General features: G+C 35.5%; 1 pseudogene; it reads right to left on the reverse strand.

Moving 5' to 3' along the window:
• Window positions 1-1,985: 1,985 nt before the first annotated feature.
• The window catches only part of LOC125931333 (telomere attrition and p53 response 1 protein-like), a 47,776-nt pseudogene continuing 35,922 nt past the window's right edge, over window positions 1,986-13,839 (reverse strand).

Genomic DNA, 13,839 nt, shown 5'->3' on the forward strand with positions numbered 1-13,839 from the left:
CAGGATCCAAATTTCCAACAATAGAAAAAACAAAGATAACTCCAAATGAATTTCTGAGCATATTCCAAAGAGAAGCTTGAAGGTATTCATAATAAACAGTCTGTCTGTTTCACGTAAAGTGACAGATTGCTATAATTCTTCAACTATCATATTCAAACAAACAAACAAAAAGATCCACTTTTGAAAAACTTTAGAAATACCTCACTTTCATTCCTACTTTTAGTATGGAATTACTTTTTAAAATAAAGGTTTTATCTGTAATGAATACAGAACTCCAGCTCATACATTTCTAATATTCCATTCACCACCCAACCAGTCAATTAATAATATGGTTAACTTAGCAAAGTTTCTTCACAGGACAATATCATTAAATAGCTGAAGGGATTGTGAACTTTAACAAACTGCTGTAAGTAATTTACGGAAAAAGCCCTCACACTGATTTGCAACGGTCTTTTAATGGGAAAAATAGGAAGTAACTGAAACTATACTACTACAAGTTTCCAAGGAAACATTTTCACTGTTTTAGGTACTGATAGGCAGACATGGTCTCTGCACTAATGATGAAACATGCTCCAAAACAGTGTAGCCATAACAGATATTCTATGTACTGAAAAAAGGAATCTGCTCAGAACCTTTATTTAGGTCTACCTAACAACTAGAGAACCTCCATACAATTCCATTTTTTCCAGAATGAGATTCCAAAGTGCATTTGTTAGGAGAGGGACTGAAGAGTTGGTTGTTACTGTTTAAGTTGTAATCACATTATTAGCAGATGCAAAATCTTTATCTTCCACCATTCCAATGGAAACTGAAAACAGCAGGGCATCTATGAAAAAATGTAGAACTGGACATGAAAGAATAGAATACATATCCCCCCACCTCTACCTCCATCTTGCTAATACTGAACCAAAAAGGAAATCCATTCTCAAAGTTCATGACCTCTCTACTTTAGGTTATTCTTGAATGCAGTCTGCATGTTTACATTTACCATAAGGTGTAGTACCCTGAGTAGGAAGTAGTACTTGTCTTAAAACTGAGCACTTTAAGCCTACAGAGTTAATCTGGGGGAAATTTAATAATATTGCTACTTTTAGAACACTAACACGCACAAAAGTAATACAATAAAATTCTGTGTACTGATTAAATATTAAGTATTAATTGTATGACCATCATAGCATTTCTTTACAACTCACACAATCACCAGAATTAGAAACTTCTTGGAAAACTAAAAACAGGGCACAATTCAATCATTAGAAGTTTCACCCTGTGACTATATAGAAACAAGGTGCATGGCTCAGTGCTGCTGCAAAAAATGGAAGCCTTCAGATTTGACAAGGAAGCCAAATCATGGGTTTAAGTCAATTTTAGGAACCTGGTGATACTGTTGAAACAAAATAATAACACAGCAGAAAATAAACAAAGGCATTATATAACCAAATAAACACATCTGATATTCCATTTCCCTTTGAAAATAAATATAGTTAAAGTCACTGTTAACCTTGGAATGGATATATGGTTGCCTATGATGATCTTGCTAATGACTACACAGTATCAGATGTCCTCTGCTACGATTATCGGTTTTTTTTTAAGTTTATTTATTTATTTTGAGAGACGGGGTGAATGAGGGGTAGTGAGAGAGGGAAGGAGAAAGAATACCAAGCAGGCTCCACATTGTCAGTGCAGAGCCTGTTGTGGAGCTTGAACCCACTAATAGATCATGACCTTCACCGAAACCAAGAGTCACATGCTTAACCAACTGAGCCAACCAGGTGCCCCTAACATTATAGTTCTAAGAAAGCCATAGTTACCAGTTATCATAGTTAGTGTAAATATCTAGAACTTCCTTTTATGACAACCACAATAGAATGCACTTGTCTTCAACAGTGGACAAGGGAAGATGGCCTCATGTTTCCTTTGCAATAATAGTATATGTTGGGGATCAAGTGGCCTTCAAGCTTGAAGGTGGGTGTGAAAATGTTTGCAGTTTAGATCATTCTGTTGTGTTTGTGAGTTGGCGAGTCTTAATAACAGCACCACACTGGGCTAAGTTATGCCTTTCAGTTCCACCATTTTCCAAATGGAGAGCCATTTCTTCTGATATGAAAGTGTTCAAATTGAGATCATGTAGTCCATTTGACCAGCATTCTATCCACTGCTCCATGTGTAAGAGAGCCAGGGGTACCTGAACACATGCTTATACTAGCCACTGTACCACTAAGACCATGCAGAGCTAAAGCTTCCCAGAAGGGTTACTAATCAGCCTCTACAGATGAGCTAGTTTCCATTGAAGTAGCTCAGTTAGAGGAAACTACAGTAAGTCTTTGGGGAGCTCTAGAGTTTCATAGTGGAGGAAATTTTCCACACAGGAAGCTGATAAAATTTTCTCTAAGAATAGTTCTTCTGCACTCTTTAACCCAAACCAACACATTGCATCACTGATGGCCAATCTGAATTCCAATATCAAAACTTCACTGATTGGTATCCACGCTTTACTTGTAGAGGATGGTGATGGCAGTGGTTGTATTTTGGAAGGAATCTAGAGAGAAAGTCCTGGCTGATGACACACTTGGTCAGAAAAAGTGAGAGAGGGAGGATAAATATAAGAAGCAGGGGAGGGAGAGAGAGAGAGAGAGAGAGAGAGAGAGAGAGAAATTTGGATGCCAATGACTCCAAATGGTCACATTATGTTTCACCTCGAATGGCCACATTAGGTTTCACCATTTTGTTGCAGGGTTTCAGGATCCCACACTCAGTGTGAAGATTCCAGGAAGGGGGTTGTGTAGGAATGATGGGGGTCTGGGGGCCCAGAGGCGCAGTCCTGGCTGAACAGAGGGCTGGGTAGATGCCCCCTCCCAGCCCTACACCAAGGCTGGCTCAGGGCACAATGGGCCTGCCTCCCAGCCTTCCTTCCTCATTTTGTGATGGGCTGTTTCTTTATTCTTGACATAAATTATTTATATTATTATTTCCTTTCTGTTTGAAGAACTTTAATTAGCAATTATTTTAGAGCATGTAAACCTTGTTTCCATCACCTGGGTATTCCCAAAGGATTTTTTTTTTTTTTTTGCCTCCACGGTTTCAGATTAGAAGTCTCCTGTCATTTGAATCATTGTTTTTCTATGGATAATGTATTATTTATCTCTGTTTTATTTTTCTTTGTGAGATTTTTAGTCTTTAGATTTCTGAAGGTTAATTATGACGTGTCTTTATGTGCATTTAATTGCATTAACCCATTTAGGGTAAACTCGGTTCTTGAATTAGTAGTTTTATATATTGTACAAAATTTGGGAAATTTTTAGAAATTTTTCAGAAATCTTTTCCCACCTGTGGGATTCCATAATGACTAGTCTAGGATATATAGGAGACAACACACACACACACACACACACACACACACACACAGATTCAATGTCATGTTGTTCCCTAAGTCTTGAGATCTCTAGCCAGTCTTTTTTATTCTCTCCGCATATTAGAGTCTTCTGACATTTGTTTTATGTGTTTTATTCAGGAATTTAGTCATACTTATCAAGAATAATGGGATGGAGTAGATTCATTCCATATCATACGGAATCAGAAGTTTTCAGAACAGTGTTAAAAGTAGGTTTACCTGGTGTCATTTGGGTAGAAGATGGATGGGGATGCTGACTGCCAATTTCTAACAGTTTTATTTTTTATCTTGCACCTAGAATTCTATCACCTCCTTAATTTAATAAACAAATGTATTTTAATATCTAATGTTTGCTAGGAACTGTTCTATTTCTCTTGATGTACACTTGGTCAAGAAAATTCAATATATGTCTCAGATGTAATATCTAGTGCATGATCCATTTGATAAGGGAAGTACAGCATCTTATAATATACAGAGAAGTGCCTAAATCAGACTTATAGAGAATTCAAGAAAAGGTTTACAGAAGATAATTCTAAACTAGAAGCTAAAGGAAAGTTAGTTACATGAAAAGTGGGAAAAGAAAACCCCAAGAGCATAAGCCATTTATGCAAATTCATCAGTATAACAGAATGCATCACACCTTCATGGAAATGTGAATACTTCAGCATGGTTGGAGTAGAGAATTGTGGTGAAGTGTAGAGCTATAGAAATGAGGTTGGAAAGATAAGTCAGTGTAGTCAAAAATTCTTATCAATGCCCATCTCTCCTTCCCACTGTGCCACAATTTATTTGTTCCATGCTCTCCCCTAACATCAGTGCCCTTGGCCTTGGGGAGATTTACATAGTACTTTTTTCTCTCATTTGGGAAGCATCCGGGTGAAGTATAAAGATGATTAGAGAGGCTTATTTTTAACCACATTCCAAAATTCAATTAACAGTGAGTCTCTTTATGCCCAGGCAAGTTACTTTACCACTTTGTACTTCACCCAGTGAGGTCAATGTAAAGAGACACGTGTTTTTTTAAAAATTTTCTATGGGTAGAATCCTCCCATGAATTGAGACAATTCATAATTGGGGCCAATGAATTGGGACATACATAAGCAGGCAACTCAACCACAGTTCTTGTCGTTAACCTTTCTGAAGAAGTAGTAATCTGCAACCATGTTGTTTGGCTCTGTCCTCAGTAAGAAACATGGACCTCAGACATAGCCAAAGGAGCACAATAGTGGTGAGACTATTCTGTTCCTAAGCCTTTTGTTAGCTGAAACCAGTAGCATTGCCAGACAGCAGTAGGAAACATTCATGGTCCTGCATTTGGAGGAAAGAGGATGTGATATTGTCTAAATAGAATACCATCTACCTAAAAGCCATTTGCAAAGCTATTATTTTAGGAAGGGCTGAAAGCTTTAAATAAAATGAATGGGGTTATCTACCTTAAAGCAATTTTAAAGGTCAGAGTTCTTGGAGAATATAAACTAACTGTATAATTATGAAGGAAAAGTGGGAAAATCCTAAAAAAGTTAGTGATCAAGCCATGGATGCTTGCAGTGGGATTGACAGAGTAAGATTCTCTGCCCACTACTGGTGCAGTCTGTGTCTTAGTGGAAATAAGGGTTTTGTCAAAGTACTCATACACATAATCCACACCATAGACACAATATAAAATAATGTATTAGTAGGAGATAATAATGCATAAGTAAAAGAGTTTGATAATATCTTGGTCAAATGAGCATAATGACAATATCTCCCTTCCTTATAGTATTGTCATGAAGATTATATGATATATCTAAAGTAGCTGACACGTAGTAAATGCTCAGTATATTTAATTGTTATTAAACACTGATGCTATTGTATTATAAATTGCTAGATACTTCAGAAATCCCAAGAAATCAACAAAGACTAGAGAAGTCAGGGGTACATAGAACTTGAGCTGGGCTTTGAAATGTATTTATATTTCACTTTATTTCATGACTCAGAAGAAATACACAAAATAAATTGGAATAATAGTCTTTTTTGCAATATTACTATGTAGCAGATACACACATTGCATATATTATCTTGCCTTTTTGAATGTACACAACATTGGTAGACACCATATAGTGAAAGAAGATATGAACCAGATAATTTTGGAAATAAAACCATAAACATAGGAATTTGGATTCAAATTCAGGTCTGTCTGACTACAAAGCCTATAGTTTGAACCACTGTAACATACTGACTGTTAAGAAAAAAACAAATCTGGAATGTTAAATTAAAATATTTGGAAAAAATCAATAAACATATGAGGTTCAGGGGAAACAAACTTGTAAAGAGGTGGTTATGGTAGAAAATTTATAAGCCTCTCCAATTTCTGAAGGAAAAAAACATCAGAAATATATTTTTTTTCTTAAAAAATGAAAATGAGTCATAACCCAAAAAGTCAGATTTCGAAAGCTAATGAAAATTCTTAAGACAAATGCAATTTTTGCCTTGATTGAACTTACTGGTTTCAAATTTCTGACATTCAAGAAGAAAGTATTGATTCTGAAATGACATAGTTTCCTTTTCTGTAATATGTGTTTTGTCTTTTATAGACAAAACACATATTACAGAAAAGGAAACTTTTCTAATAAATAACTAATAAATAGTTTTGGATTTGGGGAAATACTGTTCATGTAAGTAATCAAACAGTATATTCTCTGAAAATTAATAATGATTTTTAAATTGAATCAGTTGAATATGAATGCTTCAGGAATAATTTTATTAAACTTTTTAAAAATTCCATTGTGGTAAAAAAAAGGCTTTTAAAAGCTTTTCATTATAGAATTAAGAGAACTATAGTTTTTTTAAACATAAGAATCCTGATTGTTTTCTAAAACCTAAATATAATGCAATATTTTTATTATTGTTTCTGTTTTGTTTTACTATCACTTTTTTCCCCACATGCTCAAGACAGGAGAAATAATTAGATGTAGGTAAGTAGGCCAGACTATACTACACTGTTATGAAAGTTAAATCACAAACCTGTCTGTGAGTTTCCTCATGCACGGTGGAAAAGAATGTATAATTGTCTTAGTCTATTTGTGCCGCTATAACAAAAGACCACAGATTGGGTGTCTTAAACAACATTTAATTCTCAGAGTTCCAGAAGTTGAGACAGCAAGATCAAGATGTTGTCGGATTTGGTGACTGTTTAAAGTCTACTTCTTGGCTTATACATGGCCATCTTCTCACTGGTGGAAGGGGCAAGATATTTCCCTGAGGTCTCTTTTAGCAAAGCATTAATACTTTGAAGACCTAATTACTTTACTTTCCAAAGGCTCCACTCCAAACACTATCACATTTAAGATTAGGTTTCAACATATGACTCTGGGGGGCAGGGAACACATAAACATTCAAACATTTAGCCTATATCATTAATTAAATGATTCACAGTATTTGCAAGGAGATAATACACTGGTTTCTCAGACAAAACACAATCTTTGCTGATATAAAGTATGCTAGGATAGTAGTTTTCAATGTGTGGTCCCTGGATTTCATTGAAACTTATTCAAAATGTAAACTCTTGGGCCCTAACCCAGAGCTACTAAATCAAACTATGAGTGGAACAGCACTCCAGATGATTCTGAAGCATGCTCAAGTTTTAAACCCACTGGGTTAAGGTAGGAATAATAATTCTGTCTGAGTTTATTTGTGGTTAGGTAAAGAAATTTAATGAGTTAGGTCAAATAATTAAAATTCTGTTTAACATACTCCTTCCTTCAGCTAAAAAGAATTTGATATATTTGGAAAACAAATAGATTTGACATTGTGATGTTATGAGAAAGGGCATTAATATTGGTATTTGAAAGAGAATTAATTTAGGAATTAATTTAGAGAATTAGTCACGATTTCCTGGAGGATAATTTGATACTACTCATCAAAAGCCTAGCAATTTCACTTTTAAAAATTTATTCAAAGAAAATAGTCCCTCAAATGTGTGAAGATGGGTGTACAAGAATATTTAGCAAGTCATTGTTTCTAATAATTAAAAATGGTAATCTAACTCAATGTCCACTAGTGAAATAAATTATATAATTCTCATGAAATTCTAAATATCCATTAAAATGATTATTCAAGTGTTTATTTATAATAAGACACTATATTCATATTAATTCGATTGAATATATACTCCGATTATAAGTTAGTATATGTATATGAATCAAATTTGGTTAAAATATCCATACATGTATTCGTTTATAGATCTATATACATGGAGAAAAAAGTATGTTATACACCAAAATATTAGCAATGGAAATATTGGTGATAGACATGTATATATTTTGTTTGTGTTATTCTCTATTTTCTAATGTGAAATTATATTCCTTAAATAAAGAAACAACAAAAGCATAAAAGCAACCTAATCTAAGATGACTTTTAAGCATATTTTTACACAATCTTATTATTAGGAACAAGTAATACTCATTCTGCTTTTTAAAAACACTCTGCCCTCGAATATCGGGGGGAAAAAAACCTAATCCCTCTTGCTTTAATAATTCACTGCCCAGTTTACTGTTCCAAAATCTGGGATTGGTTTATTTCTGAAGGTTTGCATTATTATTAGATAATCACAAAAATATGGGTTTCATCTTAGAAATTTCTGGAAAAGTAAAAATTAGTCTGAGTGGAAGGCAAGAGGATCTTGGTTCAACCTTTGCAAGTAATTTTATCTGTGAATTTGGAAATTTTAATTTACCTGTTTTTGACCTTGGTTTTTTAATCTATAAAAAGTGGCAGGAGCAGAAGATCTTGATGGTCTTTAACTGCTCTAATACTCTAGGAATCTATAATGAATTTAGAAAACAATTTTTAGAGATCTGTATGAGAAAGTATGGAGGCTAAAGGAATAAAGTAAATTAAAACTTTCTAAAATTAGCTTTAAAGGACTCTTCTTCTGATATTACATAGGATGTTATTGATACTTCTCTCTTTTAGTATAACTTCTCCCTTGATGGAATTTTAAAACAAACGTGTTAAATAGTTTAAAAATATTTGAAAGTTGGTGTACTTGTGACACCCACACACTCCTTCCCTTTCTCTCAGCGGGGCATTTTTCCCCTATTCATCCATTCATCATATATTCAGTCATTCACTCAATAAACACTTAGTGGATCCCTAATATGTTCAAAACACTTTACAACACACTTTACTATTGAGGAAAGAAAGTAATAAGAGAATCAGTCTTTCATATGTAGGATATTGCAATCTATTTAGAGGAACAAAATTGATTGCATACAAAGGCAATAACCACAGCATGTTAAATGTATTAAATGCACTCTTGCTAAAAAAATGATCAGAACTATGGATACTGTGAGGCTATAGAAGTGACCTCTGGTTTGGAGAGGTCAAGAAAGGCTTCTTAAAGGAAGTGAGGCTTGCTTTTCTTGGGACCTCAGTTTCCCCAGCTATAAAACAGTGGCAATGTTCTACTGTAGTATAGGACTGCTGGGAGGGACAGATTGAGAGAGTGTATATAAAGGACTTAGTATAGCACCTTGTCCAACATAGGCATTCAGTGATTTTTTTTAATGTTTATTTTTGACAGAGAGAGAGAGAGGGGGAGACACAGAATCTGAAGCAGGCTCCAGGCTCTGAGTGGTCAGCACAGAGCCTGACATGGGGCTCGAACTCATGGTCCGTGAGATCATGATTTGAACCGAAGTTGGACACTCAACCGACTGAGCCACCCAGGCACCCCGGCATTCAGTGATTTTTAATTATTATTTTAACAAAACTGAATATGATCAGGAGGATTTCATATATGTTAACTGGTTTCTAAATTTTACTTCAAAAATAATTCTGGTTCAAGTTTACATGAGTTTTTATTTAAACTGAGTATACAGAGCACAAGTTCAATTATTTTAGTTCAGTGGATAAACAAAACACCCCACAAAAACAGTGTTGGCTCTATTTACAGTTTGCTAGACTAACTGGCTGATTTAGCAAAATTGCTAACTCAGTGAGAAAAAAAAAACATACAAAGTAGTTGTTTATTTGAATGAGCTGTTTGACTGCAACTAACTTTCAGCAAATACAGTCTATCAGAAAGCACCACATAGTGCAAAGGCATCAGATAGATTGTTTGGCACTGTGTGAGCTGTGTGTGTGTTTACTGAATTTTTACAATTTTGAATTGGTTGTATTTTGGGTTGAGTAGGCACTATCTTAGATTCTGTGCTGGTTTCAATAGTTAATGTTAAGTGTGTCTCGATTTCCCTTTAATTCCATAAAATGTGAAACAAACTAACTACCTTTGCAAGCAATAAAAAGTACAAGGAAGTAGTCAAATCCCATTTACCTTTTTGTTTCCACAGTCAGAGGCATGTTATATTTCCCGAGGATATCAAGCATTTGGGTAAACTGTCATTTTCAAGGGTTAAAATAAACTGTATTGTAGTGGCTTTGGGCCAAAAGCAATAATGTTCTGATCCAAAAGAAAACCAATAACAGGGACTCTGCATGGTAGGAATGAATTTTTAACCTGGATAATGGAAGATTTGAGAGAGACAGGATTGCCATCTTCAGATAATTAAAGAGTTTCATGTGCAACAGGGGGCAAGCTTTATTCTTATGTGACTTTGGTAAACAAAATTAGACTAAAATGACGTGCATATAGATGTTAACCTACTAGAGCGAGAATTTTCTAACAATTATGATTGTTAAAATGTAACTATTCAAAATTAGTAAATTTTCACTGAACTTGACCCAAGAGCTGAGGTAGAGATAGCCTCTTTTTCTGCAACTACCACAAGATACCCTCTAGTTTTTCACATAATTTGGTAGTTGCTTGCAATGGTAGCAGGATAGTCTTGACCAATGTCAATGTTTGAAGATACCATAATTCTGTATAGACACAGATCTTTAAAGTTACAGAAGTGTTTGAGAAGTAACATGACATACAAACAAGACTAATTTTGTCCTCAAATTCTGAAGGAGTCAAAGTTTATCTGCATTGTCCTATTTTTTTCCAAACTTCCATCCTTCCAAGGTCTAGTGAACTTCCAGTCCTTCCCAAGCCCTTATCCTGTATTTCAGTCCCAAAGGTTTACAGACTCATCTCAGAAATCACTTAATCCCTGATAAGATTGCATTTTAAAATGGATTAAGTTTTCTCTTTCCCAGCATTGATGATTTGGAACTCATCTAGATCGCAAAATATGACAATGCAAATGGAGACAACTATAACACTAAAATGTGGAAACTTACAAAAGTGTTGGAATATATGGAATTATATATATAGAGAATATATATATGGAATATGTATATATATATATATATATATATATATATATATATGAATTTTCCAGTGAGGTCTTGCTTGTTGGTTATCTCTGCAAGTTTGATTACTCCCTGAAACTACTGAGGGGAAAACCTGACTGAGATTATTGTAAAAACATTGATCTTTTTGATGTCTTTTTTTTTCAATATATGAAATTTATTGTCAAATTGGTTTCCATACAACACCCAGTGCTCATCCCAACAGGTGCCCTCCTCAATACCCATCACCCACCCTCCCCTCCCTCCCCCCCATCAACCCTCAGTTTGTTCTCAGTTTTTAAGAGTCTCTTATGCTTTGGCTCTCTCCCACTCTAACCTCTTTTTTTTAACTTCCCCTCCCCCATGGGTTTCTGTTAAGTTTCTCAGGATCCACATAAGAGTGAAAACATATGGTACCTGTCTTTCTCTGCATGGCTTATTTCACTTAGCAGAACACTCGCCAGTTCCATCCACGTTGCTACAAAGGGCCATATTTAATTCTTTCTCATTGCCACGTAGTACTCCATTGTGTATATAAACCACAATTTCTTTATTCATTCATCAGTTGATGGACATTTAGGCTCTTTCCATAATTTGGCTATTGTTGAGAGTGCTGCTATCAACATTGGGGTACAAGTGCCCCTATGCATCAGTACTCCTGTATCCCTTGGGTAAATTCCTAGCAGTGCTACTGCTCGGTCATGGGGTAGGTCTATTTTTAATTTTCTGAGGAACCTCCACACTGTTTTCCAGAGTGGCTGCACCAATTTGCATTCCCACCAACTGTGCAAGAGGGTTCCCATTTCTCCACATCCTCTCCAGTATCTATAGTCTCCTGATTTGTTCATTTTGGCCACTCTGACTGGCGTGAGGTGATATCTGAATGTGGTTTTGATTTGTATTTCCCTGATGAGGAGTGACGTTGAGCATCTTTTCATGTGCCTGTTGGCCATCCGGATGTCTTCTATAGAGAAGTGTCTATTCATGTTTTATGCCCATTTCTTCACTGGGTTATTTGTTTTACAGGTGTGGAATTTGGTGAGCTCATTATAGATTTTGGATACTAGCCCTTTGTCTGATATGTCATTTGCAAATATCTTCTCCCATTCCGTTGGTTGCCTTTTAGTTCTGTTGACTGTTTCCCTTGCAGTGCAGAAGCTTTTTATCTTCATAAGGTCCCAGTAATTCTTTTTTTCTTTTAATTCCCTTCCTTTGGGGATGTGTCAAGTAAGAAATTGCTGCTGCTGAAGTCAGAGAGGTATTTTCCTGGTTTCTCCTCTAGGGTTTGGATGGTTTCCTGTCTCACATTCAGGTCCTTTATCCATTTTTAGTTTATTTTTGTGAATGGTGTCAGAAAGTGGTCTAGTTTCAATCTTCTGCATATTGCTGTCCAGTTTTCCCAGCACCATTTGTTAAAGAGACTGTCTTTTTTCCACTGGATGTTCTTTCCTGCTTTGTCAAAGATTAGTTGGCCATATGTTTGTGGGTCTAGTTCTGGTGTTTTATTCTATTCCATTGGTCTATGTGTCTGTTTTTGTGCCAATACCATGCTGTCTTGATGATGACAGCTTTGTAGTAGAGGCTAAAGTCTGGGATTGTGATGCCTCCTGCTTTGGTCTTCTTCTTCAAAATTACTTCGGCTATTCGGAGCCTTTTGTGGTTCCATATGAATTTTAGGATTGCTTGTTCTAGTTTCGAGAAGAATGCTGGTGCAATTTTGATTGGGATTGCATTGAATGTGTAGATAGCTTTGGGTAGTATTGACATTTTGACAATATGTATTCTTCCAATCCATGAGCACGGAATGTTTTTCCATTTCTTTATATCTTCTTCAATTACCTCCATAAGCTTTCTATAGTTTTCAGCACATAGATCTTTTACATCTTTGGTTAGATTTATCCCTAGGTATTTTGTGCTTCTTGGTGCAATTGTGAATGAGATCAGTTCCTTTATTTGTCTTTCTGTTGCTTCATTATTAGTGTATAAGAATGCAACTGATTTCTGTACATTGATTTTGTATCCTGCAAATTTGCTAATTCATGTATCAGTTCTTTTGACCAAAGTCAGCAGACTTTTGGTGGAGTCTATCGGATTTTCCATGTATAATATCATGTCATCTGCAAAAAGCGAAAGCTTGACTTCATCTTTGCCAATGTTGATGCCTTTGATTTCCTTTTGTTGTCTGATTGCTGATGCCAGAATTCCAACACTATGTTAAACCACAGTGGTGAGAGTGGGCATCCCTGTCGTGTTCCTGATCTCAGGGAAAAAGCTCTCAGTTTTTCCCCATTGAGGATGATGTTAGCTGTGGGCTTTTCATAAATGGCTTTGATGATCTTTAAGTATGTTCCTTCTATCCCATCTTTCTCGAGGGTTTTTATTAAGAATTGATGCTTAATTTTGTCAAAGGCCTTTTCTGCATCGATTGACAGGATCATATGGTTCTTATCTTTTCTTTTATTAATGTGGTGTATCACGTTGATTGATTTGCAAATGTTTAACCAGCCCTGCATCCCAGGAATGAATCTCACTTGATTATGGTGATTAATTCTCTTCATATGCTGTTGAATTCGATTTGCTATTATCTTATTGAGAATTATTGCATCCATATTCATCAGGGATATTGGCCTGTAGTTCTCTTTTTTTACTGGGTCTCTGTCTGGTTTAGGAATCAAGGGAATACTGGCTTCATAGAATGAGTCTGGAAGTTTTCCTTCCCTTTCTATTTCTTGGAATAGCTTGAGAAGGATAGGTATTATCTCTGCTTTAAACGTCTGGTAGAATTCCCCTGGGAAGCCATCTGGTCCTGGACTCTTATTTGTTGGGAGATTTTTGATGACTGATTCAATTTCTTCTCTGGTTATGGGTCTGTTCAAGCTTTCTATTTCCTCCTGAGTGAGTTTTGGAAGAGTTTGGGTGTTTAGGAATTTGTCCATTTCTTCCAGGGTGTCCAATTTGTTGGCATATACTTTTTCATAATATTCCCTGATAATTGCTTGTATTTCTGAGGGATTGGTTGTAATCATTCCATTTTCATTCCTGATTTTATCTATTTGGGTCATTTCCCTTTCTTTTTGAGAAGCCTGGCTAGAGGTTTATCAATTTTGTTTATTTTTTCAAAAAAACAACTCTTGGTTTTGTCTTTCTGCTCTAGTTTTTTTTTTTTTTTTTTTTTT

The sequence above is a fragment of the Panthera uncia genome, chromosome X, assembly GCF_023721935.1.
Source record: "Panthera uncia isolate 11264 chromosome X, Puncia_PCG_1.0, whole genome shotgun sequence".
NCBI lineage: Eukaryota > Metazoa > Chordata > Mammalia > Carnivora > Felidae > Panthera > Panthera uncia.